Source organism: Ochotona curzoniae, unplaced genomic scaffold (genome assembly GCF_017591425.1).
Source record: "Ochotona curzoniae isolate NIBS_2020 unplaced genomic scaffold, NIBS_Ocur_1.0 scaffold_4506, whole genome shotgun sequence".
NCBI lineage: Eukaryota > Metazoa > Chordata > Mammalia > Lagomorpha > Ochotonidae > Ochotona > Ochotona curzoniae.
In genome coordinates, this window is record NW_024467119.1 from 77,680,645 (window position 1) to 77,694,189 (window position 13,545).

Consider the following 13,545-nt stretch of genomic DNA (forward strand, 5'->3'; position numbering starts at 1 on the left):
AACAACAAAGCAAAGATCCCTTGCACAAATATTATTAAATACCAAATAAAATATTTGTTAAAAACTGACAATCTTCATTCATTTGCAAAAATAATTGCAAAATAAATAAGTTGAATCTGTGCCATTAAAAAATTTTCCCATACATAGTAAAGTACTAAGAACTTCAAAAAATTAATTCCCAAATGTAACTAATATACAAATAATAAGCAGGATTCAAAGAATTATTATAGTTTATTCTCACAGGAATACTGTTCATATAAGATTTCATCAGATTTTTTAAAAATATGGCAACACTACAGGATTGCAAGCAAGGAATATGACATTATGAAAAAGTATGAGATTCTAAATAAGTAAAAAAGATAAAAGAACATGAAAGAAACGGAATCTAGATACCAGAGCCAATAAACACAGGAGATAAAAGAGGTTATAGAATCATAAAATAAAATAAAAAATTAAATAGTCACAGAGTGCTGACAGCTCAACATTTCAGTTTGCCTTTCAGGAAATCTTAGATGATCCTTATACTTCAAACTACAAGACCGGGAGATTGTCCACTGCTGGGAATATGAACTATTTCCACTAATCAGTACTACTGTACCACTCCTTGCTCACCAGAATCCTCTAAAATCCAAACTTCACAAGTATAAGAAAAGAACAATTATTTCAATAAATGCATATATTACATATTTTAGGAATAAACTAAACTTGGGTACTTGGGTATTATCTCAAGGCAACATACCAGGAATGATACATAAGAAATCTTTAATATAACCAATCGCAGAATGAATGAATTGAAGAGCAATAATTTATTTTATTTTATAATACAATTCCATAGGCTCTGGGGTTTCCCTTACTCCCTCCCCAGCCAACCCTCACAGATTTCCCCTATATTATTGCAATAGCATAGTCCTTCATAAGCAGTCATAAATCCATCATCCTGCTATTTAAGTGTATCCAGACATTGTGGGCATGGACAATGGCAGAGAGTCCATAATCCTATTGGAAGATCAATAGTATTAAGAACAGGGATGGTCAGTGTGGAGTCCAGAAAGGGAAAATTAAATAAAACTACATGTATTAAGGCTGTTAAAAACATAAAAGCTGCATTTACTCAGAAAAACATGCTCTATTATGGAGAAGTGCTTTTCAGTCAGGTTTTATAAAACAGGATATTTCATCTTGGTAAGTGAAATGCTCTTGATATTAGTCACCTCCAATTGTTCTATTGTCTTACACCTCACCAAACCATCACCCACTAACTCAAATGGCTTCCCTACTTAGAACCAAGAAGGACGGCCCTGGATGAGAAAAAGAAAAATTGAAATAATGGTTTTTTAAAATTGCCCTTAATGAAAATAACCATAAGTCTTCTAAAATGTAGTGAGTTGGTCACTTGAACTTCATATATTCTAAGTGCTCTGAAAAGGCCTGAATCCTAAATGCTAAAAAAGCTACAAGCCCACAGTGAAGACAGAAATGACCTGAGCTAAGTCACACTCCCTATTACAGATCTGCCTAAGCACATTCTTCGTGTGACGTAACATCTTTATCTCATCTGTTAACCCTCACAAGAAACTGCATTTACTTTATGACTCTTCTATATTATGTACTATGCCGATCCTCTTTAAGATTTAATTTATTTGAAAGAGAGAGAGAGAGAGAGAGAGAGAAAGAACAGGATTATCTGCCATCTAAAGGTTTACCAGTTCAAGAACAGTGTTGGTTGGGGCTGGTCAGCCTAAAAAGAGGAAAAGGAAATTTCATTCAGGTCCTCCACGTGAGTAGCAGGGGCCCACTTCTGCCACCTCCTGCTGCTTTCTCAAGCACACTAGCTGGAAACTGGATTGGACGTGGAGCAGCTCAGGAAGTGGTGCTCTTATGGGATGCTGATATTTCCAGCAGTGGATTAACTTGCTGTGTCACAGCACAGACCCATATGCCAGTCACTTTAAACACTATCTTACTTAATCTTAATCAACTCAAGAATATATTATCTGTCTTATTTTTACAAGTATAAACAGACATCCAAGTTGTTAAATAGACAGCTTAAATCACACAGCTAAGATGGTGGAAAAGGGTGAGGATGAGTTTAAACAGGTGAAGAATGATTAGTCAGGACGAAGCAGAGAGGGCACAATCCCAGAAAATAGGAGAGGACAGCCTGAATGTAAGGCTGAATGTAAGAGTTACGGGAGTTCCAGAAGGAACAGTAAGAGAAGCTGGGTTTAAAGATGTATTCAATGAAATAGCAAATGAAAATTTTCCTAATATGGAGAAAGAACTAGGAAACAAAATACAAGAAGAGCATAGAATTCCCAACAGGATTGACAAAAAGTGATCTATCTTCACCATAACACGTGATAGTCAAGCTCTCTTCAATCGAACATAAGGAAAAGATCCTGAAAGGTACACATGAAAAAAATCAATTAACATATAGAGGAACCCAATCAAACTCACAGCTGACGTCTCAGAGGAAACTCTACAGGCCAGAAGAGAACGGAGTGACATTGGGAAAACATTGTAAGCCCAGCATAACTTTCCCAGCAAAACTTTCCTTTGTCTTTGGGAATAAAATAAAATTCTTCCAGAGAAAAGAAAACCTGAAAGAATTCCCCTCTTCCAGACCTGCCCTATAAAGGATGCTTAAAAATGTTCTATTGACAGAGAAAAGAAATAACACCTATGAAAACAAAAGACAAACTTGGAGAACGTTCCAATGACAGAAGATGACTAAACCAAATAATGAACAAATTAGCTATCACATATAGCTTTCTTATAGCTTCTGAGTATCAGAATCACTAAAGACGGTAATCATTTAACATTAAAATGTCACTTGAGTTTACTGGGGACTTCTCATCTTCCTGTGAATGCCTTACTGGCATACACTCATTGGCAGAATCACTGTTATTCTGCTTAACAGCGACTGATGAATTTAGTGACTGATGAATCTGATGACAAATTTAGGAGAAAATGATCAGGAAAAATACCTTCTTCTCAGTTCTGTAGAGGTGAATACTGTCCCTGATGGTCACACTATCATGATGCCAGAGAAGGGGCGCTATCAAGCCAAGATCTATCATTCAGAGGTTACAGGAATGTGTACTGCAAGTGTGGATACTGAAGAGGTCTTCAAGGCAAGGAATTACTGTCACTGTTCAAATCAGAAATGGAAAGGCTTTTGAAATACCCTATGGCTGCAAATTACTCAATTAATCAACAGCAAGGTATCACCAACCTAAGCCAAAATCTGTAGTATCCTCATTCTCTTTTACGTAGAAACCTCTTGAGAAACCCTCCCCAACTCCAGAAGTATCTGCAGCTGTGATTGGTCCCTTCCTTGCTCTGACATCATAAGAACCAACATTTATACAAGTGCCTGCTGGACACCAATTGGTCCATTTCTTGCACTGACTTCATAAGGAGCCCTGTGATGACAGAGCTCCCACAGCCTTATAATAAGCCTGGGTTTTTGTCCACTTTACCAGGGAGCTATTTTGGTGACCTGTGTGACTTGGACTCATCTAAGCGTTTGCAATTGTTAGTGGTATATGATGTTCTACTTGGCTTATCCATCTTCCCAGTTTGTTTTAGTTATTTTCTACCTAGTTACTGTTTTTCCCCTTCTGTCTTCTTCATTTCTTGTGTGCCCTACTTTTACATAGCGTGGTTAGGTTTATCAGTGTCAGTGCTGTTAGATAGTGTTGTTTTGTGTAGTTTTCTTGTTTGTTGTTTCAGTTTTGGTTAGCTATCCCTTAGTCTTGCCATCCCATGTTAGTGTAGTTAGCCTAGATGGTATTGTGTCTTAGTTATCTTAGCCTCTAGTCCCCTGGTCAACCTTTTTTTCTTCTCTTAGCACAGTTAGGGCTGTGTATTAGAGTTTGTAAATCCCTTAGAGAGAGCAGTCGAGAGAGAGAGAGAGAGAGAGAGAGAGAGAGAGAGAGAGAGAGAGAGTAGTTAGGGATCACCAAGTGGAAAGCCAGCATCAAATTAGGATTGGAATTCTTTTTCATTCTCAGCTGGGACATCTTTGGCATTGTGGTGCTAGCCAGACGAGGAGGACAATCCCTACAGCGTGAGGGACCTGTCGCATGAAACGGACATGTCCACATCATTCAGCTGCTATAGGAGTGCTGAGTGGACTGGCACCTCTGGGCATGGAGCTGGCGAGCAGAGGCACCCTGAGCAGCTGCATAATGAACTGTGCGGCCTGGAGGAGGACAAGGCCAGGGACCTGCTGGGCCAGGTGCTGGAGGCTGTGGAGTACTGCCACAGGCAGCGTACAGCACAGAGACCTCAAGCCAGAGAATAGTTGCTGTTCTCCCACCTGCATGTCAAACTGGCAGACTTTGGGTTCAGCCACCAGCTGCCTGAGGGCCAGTTGGTGAGAGGCTTGTGCATCCAGGAGCCCAGATTACAGTGCCCCGGAAGTATTCCTGATCAGGCCCTATGACCCTTTCAAAGCTGACGTGCAGAAAGTGGGTGTCATCCTATTTAGGATGCTGATGGCTTACTTGCCCTTCAAGGGGGCAGAAGAGATGAAGCTGTGGTGCTCAGTGCTGTGCGGGAGCTACATGATGCCTTTTGAGGTGAGCCCAGAGCTACAGGACCTCCAGGGATGGCTGCTCACCTGGGACCCCTACCAGAAGCCAAGGCGGCACAGGCCACACAGCACAGGCCAGGTAGTGTACTTAGTTTAAGCCCTGCCCAGAGAAAGAACAGGACAAGGAGGTCACCCTCATGTAGTTCCCTGGGGGTTTCTGAAGACCCAGAAGCCCAGCAGTACCTGGAGGGCCTGGGGTTGCTGCCAGTCTCTGAGGAGGTGATGCCTTCAGGCACTGGGGGCCACAGTCTGGGGCAGAACACACAGAGTAAGGAGCACCACTCACTCCATGAGAAGAGCTCAAACTGGACCCCAGGCTCCAGGTATAGTCTGCCTACACTGCAGAGGGTGCCTTGACTCATGGACTGCAGGGAGGCGGGCAGAGTGAGCCTGGCCTGACCCGCCATGAGCACTTGTCACCTCAGGGTCAGCAGGAGTCCAAGCCCATGTCATCCAGTACAAGCCCTATGCTTGCCTCTCCCCTCCCTGGCCAGGAACAGGAGAGGCCCCTAGTCCCACAGCCTGTCCCCGTGGACTTCCTGTCCACTCACAGCCGCAACAGCCCCAGCAGCCAAGCCCAAGGAGCTGGGATCCCAGCAGCCGAGCCCGAGGAGGCCTCCCCCTTGGCCCCTATCACCAGAAGCAGTGAAGACCAGATGCAGAGGTTCCTGCAGCAGAATCAGAGGAGCCTGGGAGCTCAGCTGCCGGCTCGGCCGGAGCTGGAAGGGCCCGGGCAGAAGAACTGGCAGGACGATCATAAGGTTCCTGAGACGAGCTGCTGCATGGAGCCAGCCCCAGACACCAACAGTTGCCCTGGCATCCACAGCCGAAAGGCAGCAGTCCACACTAGACTGATTCAGGGCAACCAACAGCAGGGGTCCCCAAGCAAGGTTGCCTGAGGTTTTTCTTTCCCTTGAGGCTTGAGTGGGATTCTCATGAATAAAAACTGTAACTTCATACAAAAAAAAAAAAAAAAGGATCTGACTTGTTCAGTATGAGGAACAAGCAACCACTGGTCACTCATAAAAAAAAATAGTGAAAAGTAAAAAAGGCATAGTAGTTTGAGGTGAATTAGTAAGGAAAGACAAATACCCTTTTTCTAGATAAAACAGATGACTAAATCTAGTCTCTTTAAAACACAAAAGCAGAAAAAAAGGAACTATCTTGCCTAACATTTCCTAAGGACAGACTTAAAGTATCTTGTACACTCATCCGAAAAGAAGACATAATAAAATATGTTCAACTAAAAAAAAAATCACACAGGGCCCGGCGCGGTGGCGCAAGTGGTTGAGTCCTCGCCTTGCACGCCCGGGATCCCATATGGGCACCGGTTCTAATCCCGGCAGCCCCGCTTCCCTTCCAGCTCCCTGCCTGTGGCCTGGGAAAGCAGTCGAGGACGGCCCAAAGCTTTGGGACCCTGCACCCGCGTGGGAGACCCGGAAGAGGCTCCTGGCTTCGGATCGGCATAGTATCGGCCCGTTGCGCTCACTTGGGGAGTGAATCATCGGATGGAAGATCTTCCTCTCTGTCTCTCCTCTCTGTATATCCGCCTTTCCAATGAAAAAATAATAAAAAAATAAATCTTTAAATAAAAAAAAAAAAAAATCACACAGCTAATATTTAACATTTTTATACAGGATTGACTCCAAAAATTTGCCTTCTTCCACTCAGCCAAATTTCTCCCACTCATTGTTGGTAAGCTCATGCATGGCTCTTTCTCTCACCATACTAAAACAAATGCTCTTGGGGTCTTAATTATGTGTTGCTATAGCAAGATCGCTAAGGCTGGGTACTTTCTAGAGAAAAAAAAAAAAAGGTTTTTTCATCTCACAGGTCTAGAGGCTCAAGGTCCAAGATTCATCAGCCCTACCAGGACAGGGATACTTTCTGAATACATCATGGTGGATGGTTAGAGGGCGGCAGCACAAAGACAAAGAGACATCCCACGGTGAAACAGAGCCAGGAAATGCCAGGCTTGCCCTGAATAGCCTCTCAAACCTGACCCACTCTTGCAAGCCAGCATTAGTCCACTCATGAGGGTGGAGACTTCCTGGCCTAATCACTCTCCCCCAGGCCCCAGCCCTTTCAGCTTCCAGCCACACAGTACTACCATCTGCCGACAAAGCTTCTGGCAGACAACCTCTGGGAGGTAACCCAAGTCCAAACTACAGCCGTTTTTAGTTATTTACACTTCTTATTTATTCCCAGCTTCCATCTGCAGGTGTATGGCTCAACACAGCTTTCATTCTCCTTCTGAATAGGTAACAGCCTGGAGAAGACAGATAATCCTATTTATCTTCTTGATCTTCTACAGCATCTAGCATGCAGCCTATTGCAAACAGAAAATGTCAAATCTTATTTTTTGAATAAATAAAATCAGAGATCTAGGAACAGGTGTTTGGCTTAGCTGTTAACATGCCTGCAGTCCACAGGAGAGTCCTTGGGTCTGAATCTTCACATGGCTACTGATCCAGATTCGTGCTACTGCACACTGTGGGAGGTAGCAAAGGCTGGCTCCAGGACCTGGGTTCTGGCTGCCAATGGAGGAGACCAGGGAGGGACTCTGGGCTCCTGGCTTCAGCCTGACCCAACTCCTGCTACAGTGGGTATTTGGGCAGTGAACCAGTGGACACAAGATCTCCCTCTCTTTGTATTGCCCTACCAACTGAAAATGCTTTTTTAAAACTTTTGTTTTAGTGAGACTTACAGACATAGAAAGTCAAACTGTAACGAAGAATTTCTTTAGTATAAGAGAGAAAAAAAATTAAGGAAAATAGTTTTATTTTTCTTTTGACAATTAAAAGAACAAGACTGGGAGCAACATCCATGGCATAGTAGGATAAGCCTCGTCCTTCAGTGCCAGCATTCAATAAAGGTGTCAGTTCAAGACACAGCTGTTCAACTTCCCATCCAGCTCACTGCTTGTGGCCTGGAAGAATAATAGAGTATGGCCTGGCCCAAAGTCATGGGACCCTGTACCCATGTGGGAAACCTGGATAAGGCTCCTGGCTACAGATCAGATTAACTCTGGCCATTACAGTCATTTGGGGAGTGCCAATGGATGGAAGAGCTGTGTCTCTCCTCTCTGTAACTCTGCCTTTCAAACAAAAACAAACAAATTTTTAAAAAATTAAATAAAAGAAGCAGCTCAATCCCTGCCAACGAGAACTGGTAGAGGATCATCAGGGCCTAGGCAAGCAGGATGGAGTGAGACAAGACTGGAGCCAGCAGAGGGGTGATTGCAGCCCAAGCATATCTTTATATTGAGTAATAAGGCAAAGAGCCAGGGAGAACAAGGGCTTTATTTCAAGATAAGTTTAAAATATTTCTAATGAGCATTCCTTAATTGTTTTCATTTTACTTCAAAGGCAGAGACAGAGACAAAAAAATTTTAATTTGCTAGCTCGCTCCTCAAATGCACAAAGTAGTCAGGACTGGGCCAAGCCAAATTCAGGTCTTCTAGGTGGGTATCAGGGATTACAGTAGCAGGAAGCTGGATTAGAAGTGAAAGAGCTAGGATCAAACCAGCCATCTGGGATATCAAAAAACAGTGGATGATAGAGTGTATACTCAAGGAAATCAATTTATGAATTAAATCAAAATTTATTAAATCAAAATGCATGACGTATAACAAGTGGGCCTGGTGTCATAGCCTAGTTGCTAAAGCTCTCGCCTTCCATGTGCCAGGATCCAATATGTGCACTGGTTCTAATCCCTAAGGCCCCACTTCCCATCCAACTTCCTGCTTGTGGTCTGGGAAAGCAGTGGAGGACGGCCCAAAGCCTTGGGACCCTGCACCCATGTGGGAGGCTCTATACTCCTAGCTTTGGATCAGCACAATTCCGGCCATTGCAGCTACTTGGGGAGTGAATCAAAGGACAGAAGATCTTCCTCTCTGTTTTACTTCCTTTCTGTATATCTGCCTTTGCAACAAAAATTAAATCTTTGGAAAAAAAAAAAAAGAAAAAGAAGCAATACATAATTCAATGTTACATGTGTAAAGAATCTCTGAGGTCATCAACTGACCCCAACACCTCTACAGTAAAGTAGGACAATATAAGTTATAGGGGAAAGGGGATTGGTTTGAGATCATACTACCATAGCCATGATTACAGGAGAGCAGCACTATGGACTGAAAATCAGAAGAAGCATTTGTCAAAATGATAAGATTTTGGCTTACATTTGTATTAGACTCAATGGTCCTTGATCCTCTTTTAAAAATTACCTTCCTTGAAAGTCAGAATTAGAGAAAGCAGAAGAGAGGGAAAAACAGAGGTCTTCCATCTACTGATGCACTCCCCGAAAGGCCATGATAGCCAGAGATGAGCTAGTCTGAAGCCAGGAGCTTCCTCCAGGTCTCTCACATGGGTGCAGAGTCCCAACGACTTGAGCATCCTCTGCTGCTTTCCCAGGTTATTAGCAGGGAGATGCATCAGAACTGGAGCAGTTGGAACATGACGGGTGACCAAATGGGATGCCAGCAACGCAGGTGGTGATTTAGCTGCTACACCACCATGCGGAACCCCCATCTGATTTTTAAAACTAGGTGTTACTGGAGCCAATGCTGTGGCATAGCAAGTTACGCTGCTCCTGCAAAACCAGCATTCCATATGAGCATCCATTCAAGTCCTGGTTGTTTCACTTCTTATTTACCTCTCTGTTAATGCACCTAGAGAACCAGTGAAGGATGAGCTACTGCACACATGGGAAATCCAGATGAAGCTCCTGGCTCCTGGCTTCAGTCCAGTCCAGACACAGCCACTGTGACCATTTGGAGAGTAAACCAGCAGATGGAAGATCTTTCTCCATAACTGTGCCCTTCAAATAAATAAAACTTTGAAAAAATACTCATTTTAAAAATAAAATCAAAATAGACAATACCTTATATAACTCAATGTCACCACTGTATCAGCAGCAAAGATTAACAATTCCTTCACATCATCTAAGGCTCTGGTTGTTATTGTATTTCTATGATTATATAAAAAAAATTTTTTTTACCATTGACATCTGTTAAATCGCAATCCAAACAAGGGCCACATAAGCCTGGGTCCTTTTTCTTCTTTAATGTTTATTTATTTATTTGAAAGAGTTACAGAGGTGGAGGGATCTTCCATCTGCTGGTCTATTGCCTCCCCTCCCAACAGCTCCCCCATGTCCTAGGGCTGGGTCATGCCAAAGTCAAAAGTCAGCAGTTTTTTCTGGGTCGCCAGGTAGACAACATGGGCCCAAGCCACTGGGCATCCTCTGCTGCTTTTCTCAGCCCAGTGGTGGAGAGCTGGACTAACAGTGGAGTTGCCAGGGAAACCAGTGCTCATATGGAATGCTAGCACTGAAGGCATCAGCTTGACCCATCATGCCATAATGGTGGCCCTGTCTTTTAAGTTTCTTACAACCTGGAAAGCATTTCTCTCCCTTCTCACCCTTATAGTATAGTCTTTGAAAAAAGATTTGTTCGGGCCCGGCAGCATGGCCTAGTGGCTAAAGTCCTTGCCTTGAACACGCCCGGGATCCCATATGGGCGCCAGTTCTAATCCCAACAGCTCCACTTCCCATCCAGCACCCTGCTTGTGGCCTGGGAAAGCAGTTGAGGACGGCCCAATACTTTGGGACCCTGCACCTGTGTGGGAGACCCGGAAGAGGTTCCTGGTTCCCGGCTTTGGATCGGTGCAGCACCGGCCGCTATGCTCACTTGGGGAGTGAATCATCAGATGGAAGATCTTCCTCTCTGTCTCTCCTTTCTGTATATCTGACTTTGTAATAAAAATAAATAAATACTTTTTTAAAAAAAAAAGAAAAAAGATTTGTTTTATTTATTTGCAAGACACAGAATGAGAATCTTGCATCTGTTGGTTTACTCCCCAAATGGTCTAATGGACAGAGCTGAGCCAGTGCAAAGACAGGAGCTTCTCCCAGGTTTTCCACATGGGTTCATGTACTCTCCCAGGCAAATTAATAGGAAGCTAAATTGGAAGTGGAACAGTTGGGACTCGAACCAGTGTCCAATTGGGATGCCAGCACTATAGGCAGCAGCTTTACCAGCAATATCAGAGAACTGGCTCTAGCACTGACATTTTACAAAAACTGGATCAGATACTTTGTAAAATGTCCCACATTCTGGATATAACTACTTCTATGTTTTACTTGCTTGTGCTATAATTTAACTTACTCCTTTATCCTTTCTACTTTCATTTTTTGGGGGCAACATTTCATACGAGCTACCTTGTGTGTTGCCCTGTGTGATATCACGAGGCACGGGTAAGTGTGCCTCACTTTCAGTGATGTCAATGGTAATCGCAGTGTTCATATGGTGGCAGCTAAATCCTCCACCAACCTTCCATCTAGGGCTTCAACTATTGATAATCAATCTCCCCCTGAATCAATTACTTCCTGAGTGGCTACAATTGGCGACTTTCCAGCCTCCAAATTCAATCACAGCCACCAGTTGGAATTCTACCCTCAACTAAGCCTATTCTGTTATTCTGAATTATAGTTTGTACAGAAAATCAAGATAACTCATTCCTTCCTTTTACTTTTCAGTTTAAAAACAGGATAATTATTTAATTCTTTATACTTTCCAATTTTCAGACTAAAGCAGGTGCCTCAGTTACAACTAGAGATACTTTCAATTAATTTTTACATAAACCAAAATGAGAATAGTTTTACAAAACATTAAAACAAAAGGGGAAAAAATAAGCTCTGTAAGTAAGCCCACCAATACACAAAGGCTAGTGCTTCAGACTTACCCAGTGATATAAATCAAAGACCTGGGACAATCACAAGACTCTTCAAGGAAAAGAAGTGTTCACACAAGTGTTTGTTCCTTGGATAGGTCTGTCCAGGGCCCTGCACAGTAGCTTTGCAGCTAAAATCCTCACCTTGAACGTGCCAGCATCCCAGATGGGTGCTGGTTCTAATTCCGGTGGCCCCACTTCCCATCCAGCTCCCTACTTGTGGCCTGGGAAGGCAGTTGAAGATGGCCCAAAGCCTTGGGACCCTGCACCTGCGTGGGAGACTCCAAAGAAGCTCCTGGCTCCTGGCTTTGGATTGGCTCAGCTCCAGCTGTTGCAGCCACCTGGGGAGTGAATCAATGGGCGGAAGATCTTCCTCTCTGTATGTCTGAATTTCCAATAAAAATTAAATAAATCTTTCTAAAAAGAGAGAGAATGTCTGTCCAGAATTGAATTTTAGCATTTTTGTACAGTAAATAAGAAGTTACCTTTACCCCAAACATAAATTGAAGGCAAATCTCAAACTGAAGTCTGACTTTGTTTAAAAAATTATGCTTAACAGTTACAATTGCTAATTAGCATATCCATATATATGGTTGAGATATGAATAAAAAACCTGCTTCTTCAAACAAATGAACACTGCAAGCTGAAATACTGTCAGAAAAAATAAGGTAAAAAGGACTGAGAAACATTACGGAATGATAAAATAACACTGAATGACACAAGACCATAATGAATGTACAAATCGTAAAAAAAAAAAAAAAATAGCACATATAAAATAACTATGTGAACTAACATAAATGGTACAGAGTAGAAGATGACATGTCCATCAAGTGGACATAAATGAAGACAAAGGGATCTACAAAATGTCTGCATAAAATTCCATAGTGTCGCAGTCAGAGAAGCAGTATGCAGAGAACTGGCTTCTTTCCAGTGTTCACTTGTAAAATCCTTTCCAAACATGTTTAAGGAGGCAAGCCTCTTAATGCGATGTGCTGAAGGACAACAGAGCCTGCCTCTGCCCTGCCCTAACAGTCCCTGCTGCCTAGTCGACCACATTTATGCAACTCCCTTTTCCTCTTTAAAATTGGAGAGGAGATACAGAGAGAAAAAAAATCCTCCATCCATTGGTTCATTCCTCAAGTGGCCACACAGCCAGAGCTGAGTCGATCCAAAGCCAGGAGCCAGGAGCTTTTTCCAGGTTTCCTACAGGTTGCAGGGTCCTAAGGCTTTGGGCCATCCTCTATTGCTTTTCCAGGAGCAGAATGGGAAGTGGAGCAGCCAGGACATGAACCAGTGCCCACAAGGGATCCTGGCGCAATACAAAGATTTAGCCGCTAAGCCACGCCGCCGGGCCCTCCTATCTTTTCAAGGACAACTCATAAAGACAAGACGCAGTCGTGAATACATGTATTGACAAATTGAAAAACAAATCAAAATGTAAAAAAAAAAAAAACTGCACCAGAGACTGGGAATTTGAACCTAAAATAAGGGAAAACCTGGACAGTTTATAGGAGAACATAAAGAAAAGCCATAAAGTGTGGTTGACGCATACCTGTTGCTGGAGAAAGCGGAGTGTCTGGTTTGCATCCTGTTAGAAGGCATTGTGATGTCATTAATCTGGAGCTCCCTTGCAACTCTGACCTCCAGGTCTGTCATACGACAATTCCAACGTCACTGTTGCACAGTTGTCTGCATTACTGTGCTGGGACTGCCGTAAGTTTCCCAGTACCACACACTGAGTAACTTTATTTTCTTACAGTTCTGCAGGTCAGAAGTCTGAGACCAAGGTGGCATTAGGGCCGGCTGTTTCTTAGGACCATGAGGACAGGATTTGTGTCAGGCCTCCTTTACCTGTAGCAACCATTTTCCTTCTCTCGAGGTCCACATCCATGCCCACATTTCCTCTTTTAAGAATATGATAATCGATCTTGCTGTAACCTAAACATCTCTTTATAGGCCCTATCTCCAAGTATGGTCACATTCTGAGGTAGCTGGTATTAGACCATCAATATGAACTTAAAGGTAGACATAATTCACCCCAAAACACTAACTTTAAAATAAGCACCTCTTGATTTAAATTGGTGTAAATGGGCCTTTGGTGCCTGTAAGTGAATAATCCTTACCAAAGTGGCTATGTTTTCTTTGACTATTTGGTAACTAGCCAGGTGTTCTTTCCAACTTTCCCAATAGTTAAAGCTTTAAGAGGGCAGTAAC

The 13,545-nt window shown here is 42.9% G+C and overlaps 1 protein-coding gene across 1 annotated transcript in view; it reads right to left on the bottom strand.

The window, feature by feature from the left end:
• SH3D19 (SH3 domain containing 19) overlaps positions 1–13,545 on the bottom strand; it is a 212,628-nt gene that overhangs the window by 160,461 nt on the left and 38,622 nt on the right. The gene's annotated exons all lie outside the window — the stretch shown is intronic.